The sequence below is a fragment of the Oncorhynchus nerka genome, linkage group LG1 (genome assembly GCF_034236695.1).
Source record: "Oncorhynchus nerka isolate Pitt River linkage group LG1, Oner_Uvic_2.0, whole genome shotgun sequence".
Taxonomy (NCBI): domain Eukaryota; kingdom Metazoa; phylum Chordata; class Actinopteri; order Salmoniformes; family Salmonidae; genus Oncorhynchus; species Oncorhynchus nerka.
Window position 1 is genome coordinate 49,484,071 of NC_088396.1, and position 9,080 is coordinate 49,493,150.

General features: G+C 42.9%; 1 pseudogene; it reads left to right on the forward strand.

The window, feature by feature from the left end:
- The first annotated feature begins 3,418 nt into the window (after positions 1-3,418).
- On the forward strand, positions 3,419-5,430 carry LOC135573328 (trace amine-associated receptor 13c-like; annotated as a pseudogene).
- Positions 5,431-9,080: the final 3,650 nt, after the last annotated feature.

Below are 9,080 nucleotides of genomic sequence, written 5' to 3' on the forward strand. Positions count from 1 at the left end.
ACAAACATAGGATTGACATAGTTATGTTATACAATTGTTGTAATTGCTTCTTTCATGTAACAATACGAGACATTACTTATCTCAGTGTTGTCATCATAGATACATGTTGTGTTGATACAGAATGATTTGGATGGATTGGATTTGAATTACTTTGAGAAGGCATAGGAAGGCATACATTTGTGGTTGTTCCGTGTTATTCAATGATAAATAGCAAGTATTCTAAAAGTACATTCCGAGGACATCATGGGTCGTAATATATGTTGTTTAACATCTCCCTATAGTGGCTCAATCGTGACACAATGTCTTCATCAAGTGTACAGTCATGGCCAAAAGTTTTGAATATGACACAAATATTAATTTTCACAAAGTCTGCTGCCTCCTGTCAGGTCCAGAGTCGTTCTCCCTGTCTGGTTCAGAGACGTTCTCCCTGTCAGGTCCAGAGTCGTTCTCCCTGTCAAGTTCAGAGTCGTTCTCCCATTCTGGTTCAGAGTCATTATCCGTGTCAGATTTAGAGTCATTCTCTATGAAAGGTTCAGATTCGTTCTCTGTCAGTTTCAGAGTCGTTCTACGTTGCAGGTCTAGCATGGTTCTCCCTGTCAAGTTCAGAGTCATTTTCCCTGTCAGATTCAGAGTCGTTCTCACTGTCTCCAGCTCTAGTCGGCCCTCAGTCTACTTCTGCGCCAGGCTATAGGTTCTCTGCCCCACTAGGTTTGCAGCATCTTCCTCAGTTGGTCAGCAGCCCCCAGCCTTAGTCGGCAAGCAGTCAGCTTCCTCAGTGCTACAGGCCAAACCACCTGCCCTAGTTCTAGGTCCTGGGTATCTCGCCCCAGTAGACCCAGAGTTATCTGCTCCTCTAGATGTGCAGTTAGACAGTTCACAGCCCTCAGCCTGCAACCAGTTGCCTATACTAGCGCTAGGCTATATGTTCCCTGCTTGGCTAGGTTTGCAGCTTCCCACTATTTCTGGCTTGCAGTCCTCAGATTTAGTAGTGGGTTCAAAGTGCCCTGCCCTGCTTGGCCCTCAGCTCCCTGATCTGGGGTAACCACCATTCCCTGACCCTTGGGACCTGCTGTCTCTAGTTCTGGCGGGCCTCCCATCTCCTGCCTTGGAGGACCCTCAGCCCTTCCCACGTGGGACACCACCTGACCTTTTCTCTGGGGCCCAGCTGCCCAATGCCTCCAGATCTCTAATGATCCCTATGGTTCCCAACATGCTCTACCATGCATTTCAGTGTTTTCAGCAGTGGTGAAGGATTCACCAACCTCAGCCGCAGCCAGTGAGCTACCAACAACGGTTGTGTCTGGCATGCCACAATTCTCCACCGCAGTGGAAGAACCACCTGCTTCAGCCGTGGCCAGCCTTCGGCGTTGCACACAGCTTCTAAGGATGGGGCCCAGCTACCCTGCACCAGCAGAGTTAGAGGGCCCTCCCTCACCCGCGTGGCCTTCCATGGGGAGGCCCCAGGACTGTCTCTGTGTATCTCTGTACCTCCCTCGTGGGGCAGCACCAAAGCCATGACTTTTCTGCAGGGTTGGATTTGGCACGCTAAGAATAAGCTTCCCCATGAGGCTTGTGGCTTTTCAGAGACTTTAAATAATGTGGCCCCCATTAGAGACTTTGCCATTTAGGTTCGAGGCCTTTTTGTGGATGTTAATATTTCCATAAGAAATATTGGGGCATCTGTAAAAAAAAAAAGCTGTCCTGCTCCTCTCTACCTAACTTCCCCTCACAGTCCCTTCAGTTTCCATTAAGTTAGTTTTGCAGCTCAGCCTACCTAAGGTATACCTCACCAACCATAGCCCTTCCATTACCAACCATAAAGAATGTGCATCGCATCTCGACACTGCACCCGCTCACTCAGTTCATTGTGTTATCATCGTCCGAAGGGAGAAGACGCACATTTTAGAGGACTTTTACTCCGGGGCTCCCTCTATTTCACCTATCATACGGGGGCCCCTACCACCGAGTGTTCCAAGGTTGCTACGGTCATTTCCCTGCTGACCGGACGGTCGTTGGAATGGGCTACGACCATCTGGGAGAGAGGAGAGGAGGAGCTGGGTTCGTTTGAGGGGTTCATGGCTCTGTTCAGAGTGGTCCTCCAAAGGGCAGAGATGGAGGTGAGGGAGTTTTCCAACTCCAGAATGGTGCCCAGATCACTGAGTGAGTATTCCATTATCATCGTTTTCCACCAAACCCTTTCTGGTTCCCATTTCACTGGCTGACTGTCCCTCAAGTGTTGTCTCTACAGCTCTAGTGGACTCCAGTGCCTTAGAGAACTTCATTGACCAGGCCCTCGCCTCCTCCCTGAACTTAACTTCATACCCGCTATCCTCTCCTTTTCCTGTCCAAGCCTTGGATAAACAACCATTGGGATCCGGCACGGTTATGCACATCACAGTGGGACCCATGCCCCAGGAAAGCATTCCCTTCCTCACCATTACCGCACCAGTACACAAAGTCATCCTAGGCTTCCCGTGGCTCCAACATCATAACCCCACCATCTCCTGGTCGAGGATGAGAATCACTGCCAAGGCCCAGGATGTCGGAGGACCAGCGTTTCCTTGTCGGTGGAGGGTCCTGTGAGTGTCCTCCAGCCCATCAACCTGTCCTCCTGTATTGTTGGCCCCGTGTTTTGGGACGTAGACGTGGTTCCGACAGGGTCTGGAGAGGGAACCCGCTCCTTCCACCTGCCCTCCAAAGCGCATCTACGTCCCCATGGGGGTGAGAGATCGACTGTTGATTAACTCAATCCAAAGCGGTACTGTCACGCCTACGATGCTCAAAGTCATCGGTCTACTGACCACCGGTCTACTGACCACCGGTCCTGGCAACCCACATTGTGCACACCTGGACATCCTCACCACCCTTGTAACTCTCGCTTCATGTAGACTCAGTCATCAGGCAGTATTGGTTTTGTTCACGTTCAGTACGCTTCTCCTGTTTTGTTTATCTGCTTTTTCTCATCATTAAACTTACCTTCTGCACGTGCATCCTGACTCCAGGCGTATATGTTACAACCATTGATATATTCTAGTCCATTTTGACACCTTAAATCTCTTCTTATTGTGAGAAATTACACCGGTCATTGATTCATAATTTCAAAAATACAAATAGCTCTGGCTTAAGATTAGGGACTGCAAAAATATTTAATTAGTAAATGGTTTACATTTATAAAAATGTAAATGCCTTACAACTGGTTAATTAATGAACCATCTGCCTCCTGTGTCTGCATCTGGGTCTCACCTTGTGTCATGATAATTTGTTTTTGTTTAAATCAGAGAAAACAACACACCAGAAAAGGAAAACAACATCAAGGGGTGATTGGGTCAGATTACAGTATGGTTCTTCTGATGTCTGACAAACAATATTTGTCCCCATGATGTAACTGAGACACAGTCTCCCTCAACTTGAGGAAGTGTGGTTCCTAATTCAGTTCAGATGGACATTTCTAAACGTCTATGGAATGTTCATATGTAATGCCACTATTCATTTTGACTGCATGTGCTCTAGTGCATACCCCATACTGCGCTACAAAGACAAAACGCAGTAACAACGTCATTTAATTTACTGTCTTTTTCTGTCTAGACAGACAGCACTTTCTGATACTGCATGATATATTCTGATCCACTGGCTTGTTCTTGTGTCAGGAAACAAATACCACATTGACCAGGTAATAAACTTGGCCGTTACAACAGATCTTTATGCCATTTCATCAACTTCCCTACTGTCAACTTTCCTACAGACTGACATGTGATGTGCCGTCGTGTCTCCTGAGGCTGTGGATTATGTTCCAAACTAAGCACTGACAAAACCCAAACCAGTTAGTCTGCACAGTTATCCTATTTCCCATTAAAATAGCCTTTGAGTGACCAAAACATCCATATTATATTTTCCCCATTTTAATGCTTAATTGAGAAAATGTACCTTTTCTCTCATTTATTTTGAAATGTTTTATTGAACCTTTATTCAACTAGGCAAGTCAGTTAAGAACAAATTATTATGGACAATGACGGCCTACCCGTGGAACCCAACAAATGAAATATGTGAAAACAATCTAATCTCTGACTATCAGTAAGGTTGAAGGACAGGCTAGGTGGGCACAGCAACATCAAATCCTGTCATACATTACATCATGCTTTCACAAATGATTTGTTTATCTAACCGTTTTTTCATTTCTGTGCTCACGTGTGAGAGTGTGTGTGTGTTTGTGTGTGTGTGCAGAGAGACTCTGGGGAGGGGAGTTTCTGTCTGTAACTCAGGGATAAATAGAGAGGCAGAGCTCAGAGTTTCTCAGAAGGCGGACCTGACAGGGTCACACACAGGACCAAGCAGGACCTCAGCATTTTGAATTGAATTACATATGGAGAAACATGAAGATGTTCAATACTGTTTTCAAGACGGAAACTCTTCTTGCAGAAAGGCTTTGCTATCGACATCTATCTACATAACACTGTACATCTTCTTCTCATTGATTTCAGCAGTTACAGTATTTTTGAACGTACTGGTGATCATCTCCATCTCTCACTTCAAGCAGCTCCACACTCCAACCAACCTGCTCATCTTCTCTCTGGCTGTGTCAGATCTCCTGGTTGGACTGATTGTGATACCAGTAGTGACTGTAGCAATAATGGAACCATGCTGGGGTTTTGGGGAATATTTCTGTGCGTTTCAATTCTACATCTCTTTTTATGTACTTCCTTATCTCTGGGTAATTTGGTCCTTATATCTATTGACCGCTATGTTGCTGTGTGTGATCCCTTATTGTACCACTCTAGAATAACAATAAGAAGAATGATGTGTTTTATTTCCATTACCTGGTGGTGTTGTATCATATATGATGCTGTCATTATAAAAAACTTTGTAAATGTGCAGACACCCAGTAGGTGTTTGAAAGAATGTTTTATTGTTGAAGGAAAAACCTGGGTCAATAACATAATTGACCTTGTAATTACAATGGTTGTCCCGTGCTCTATTATTATAACACTTTATTTGAAAATCTTTGTGGTGGCCAGATCACAGGCCAGAAAGGTATTTTCAAAAGAGGCTGTCAGTGTGTCTGGTGTTAAAACTGTACAGGCAAATAAGTCTGAGAGAAAAGCAACAAAAACTGTTTCTATTGTTGTTTTCAACTATCTCATTTGTTGGATTCCCTCTCTATTTCCTTTCCTTTTTGTATATTTTTTAAGTGAAAATGTTTTAACCTTTATCATCAGCTTTCTGCCACTTGTTAATTCCTTAATTAATCCAATAATTTATGCTTTCTTTTATCCTTGGTTCAAAGTGACAGCTAAACTTATTTTAACTCGGAAGTTAAGGCGTTCATAGTTCCTACCTTTTATTCCAACATTTGACTAACATAGATTTGCCATAGTTATGTAATACAATTGTTGTAATTGCTTCTTTCATGTAACAATACACTGACGTGACTTATCTCAGTGTTTTCATCATAGGTACGTGTGGTGTTGATAAATAATGATTTGGCTGGATTGAATTGGAATGACTTGGAGAAGGCATAAGCTTTTTTTTAATAAAAGACATTGTAGTCATTTTGGGTTGTATATTTGAAATAGCAAAGCCTGTGTTTGTCTCCTAAAAGTATATTCTGATGAGGTTATGAGTCATTCTATATCTTGTTTAACATCACCATCTAGTGGCTAAATTGGGACACAATGCCTTTAACAAGTGTACTGAAGTTGAATTGTTCAATATTGCACAATATCAGATAATGTCCAAGTCCATCTGAATAGTGTATTGTGTAAGTAGTTGAGGGTAAAATGCGAGAATATGCAATTATGTGTAAGACTTTATAATGTTCAGTAATAAACAATTTTTTAGGAATTTACAGTTTTCTCACCATTTATTAAAAATTACTCCCACATGTGTTAAATGTTAGTCAGCTAGGTATTCTCACATGTGTAAATAACTACTATATGCATTAATGATTAAACGCAGGAGACCACAGCAGACACTTGAACTTCAACATACTGGGTAAGAACAGTACCACTACTCTCACTACCACTACTCTCACGACATCACTGCTGCCAGGTCAAGGGTCACACCAGAACAGCTCTCTCAGATGCTGTGGAGTCTGAATTGATATAGAGATTGGTAACACTTTATATTAACACTTTGTAATTTTCACACATTTATAACAACTTTTATACTATTCCACAGATCTTTCATAAATATTTTAATACATATCTTTATAAACCATTTACTAATCATTAGTAAAGTAGTTTTGCAGTCCCTAATCTAAAGGGAGGACTCTTCATACTTTCTTACTACTTTATAAATGTTTTGAGCAGTGAGCAGTGTAATTTATCACATAAAGATGGACATTGTATTGGTAGATATTCCAGCAGTACCTGATGCTCCTTAAGATCTCAAATTGACCTGGAACATATCAATGGTTAAACAATAAGCACACAACACAGAGGATGTTAAAGGAAACATTTTTTTCCAAAACAGTCACACTGTTGTAGTAGTGTGCTGAAGGAAGTAATGTGTTTGTCTGAAAATGATGACATTCTTGTTTGTTGACAGTGACCACCAAAACCAAAGTGTGGATTGTAGTCACTCATTAGAAATCAGATCAAATCAAACTGTATTGATCACATACACGTGTTCAGCAGATGTTACTATGGGTGTAGTGAAATGCTTGAACATCTCATAGTGCAGCAATATCTAACAAGTAATATATAACAATTTCACAAAAAATACCTTAAACACAAACCTTAAAGTGAAGGACTGGAATTAAGAATATATGAATATATGGATGAGCAATGTCAGAGTGGCACCGACTAAGAGCAGTTCATAGACTGCTTACAGGGTAATGGAACCAATATCTAAATACATCATTTAACTGAACATTACGTTTCAAGGGTTATTACCTTTAATACACTACAAAATCAAATCAAATCACATTTTATTGGTCACATACACATATTTAGCAGATGTTATTGCAGGTGTAGTGAAATGCTTTTCTTCCTAGCTCTAACAGTACCTTAACAATTCACAACAATACACACAAATCTAAAAGTAAAAGAATGACATTTAGAAATATATAAAAATTTGACAAAGCAATGTATGTGTGGTACTGACAACAAATACAGTTGAATACAGTATATACATATGAGATGAGTAAAGCAGTATGTAAACATTATTAAAGTGACCAGGGATTCCATGTTTTTGTACATAGGGAAGCATCCTCTAAGATGCAGGGTTGAGTAACTGGGTGGTAGTCGGCTGGTGGTGGGTATTTAACAGTCTGATGGGTTTGAGATAGAAACTGTTTTTCAGCCTCTCAGTCCCAGCTTTGATGCACCTGTACTGACCTCGCCTTCTGGATGGTAGCGGGGTGAACAGGCCATGGCTCTGGTGGTTGATGTCCTAGATTATCTTTTTGACCTTCCTGTGACATTGGGTACTGTAGGTGTCCTGGAGGGCAGGCAATGTGCCCCCGGTGGTGAGTTGGGCAGTCCGCACCACCCTCTGGAGAGCACTTAGTTTTCAGACTCTTTACTCTGTACCTTGTTGAAGCATCTTTACCAGCGATAACGCTCCAAGCTCGGCACACCTGTTTTCTGGGGAGTTTTTCCCCATTCTTCTCTGCAGATCCTCTCAAGCTCTGTCAGGTTGGATGGGGAGTGTCGCTGCACAGATATTTTCAGGTCTCTCCACAGATGTTCGATCAGCTTCTAGTCCGGGCTCTGGCTGGGCCTATCAAGCACATTCAGAGACTTGTCCCGATGCCACTCCTGCGTTGTCTTGGCTGTGTGCTTAGGGTCATTGTTCTCTTGGAACCTTCGACCCCGTCTGAGATCCTGAGCCCTCTGGAGCAGGTTTTCATCAAGGATCTCTCTGTACTTTGCTCCGTTCCTCTTTCCCTTAATCCTGACATGTCTCTCAGTCCCTGCCACTGAAAACATCCCCAGAGCATGATGCTGCCACCATCATGCTTCACCGTAGGGATGGTGCCATGTTTCCGCCAGACGTGATGCTTGGCATTCAGGCCAAATAGTTCAATCTTGGTTTCATCAGACCAGAGTCTCTTGTTTCTCATCGTCTGAGTGTCCTTTAGGTGCCTTCTGGCAAACTCCAAGGCTGTTGTGTGCTTTTTACTGTGGCGTGGCTTCCATCTGGCCACTCTGAAATATGCAGTTTTGTCACACAACACAATACCACAGATGTCTCAAGTTTTAATTAACGGAGCATGTGAATTGGCGTGGTGTGAAAAGGTTAGTTTGTTATCGGGGTTCACGCTAACAGCGTTTCAATCTGTGACGTCACTCGCTCTGAGACCTTGAAGTAGTTGTTCCCCTTGCTCTGCAATGGCTGTGGCTTTTGTGGAGCAATGGGTAACGGTGTTGAGGGTGGCTGTTGTGGATGTGTGCAGATGGTCCATGGTTCTAGCCCAGGTAGGGGCGAGGTGAAGGATGGAAGCAGAACTGTTACAAATACACCAGAGCTGTTGACAGAGAATGTAATGTTAATTTCTCTAGCATACACTGCCTCCAATGCCATTTTAGAGAATTTGGCAGTACGTCCAACCGGCATACTGCCAAAGTTCTCTTAATTCCCACATATGCTGAGAACGTGTTGGCTGCTTTTCCGTCACTCTTGATGTAATGGTAAACATAGTCTTTTGCATGCACACCTTACCACAGTGTTTTCCATAGTGGCCTTTATTTATTAAGGTGTTTTATTGCCCTGCCATGGGTGAGCTTCTAGTCATCACAGAGTCACCCCAGACGGTTCTTGGAGCTTGCTCACGCGCAGGGTAATTTATGACCCTGATAAGATCTCAGCCTGGCAGATTCTCACACAAGGCTAGAGAGAGAGGGTGCCATAAATCTTGACCAACTTTCTATCCAAGTCATTTGTTTCTCTCTCTCTCTAAGAGGTGAATTTGTTACTTCATATTTATATTGATGCTGTGTTTATATCCCTTTATAGTCATGTTGTAAGTGTAATGCCATTTGCTCTTTATTTATTTACATATACGTATATTGCATAGCTATAACCCTTATCATCACCTCCTGGTATGGCAACTGCTCGCCATCCGACCATAAGAAGCTACA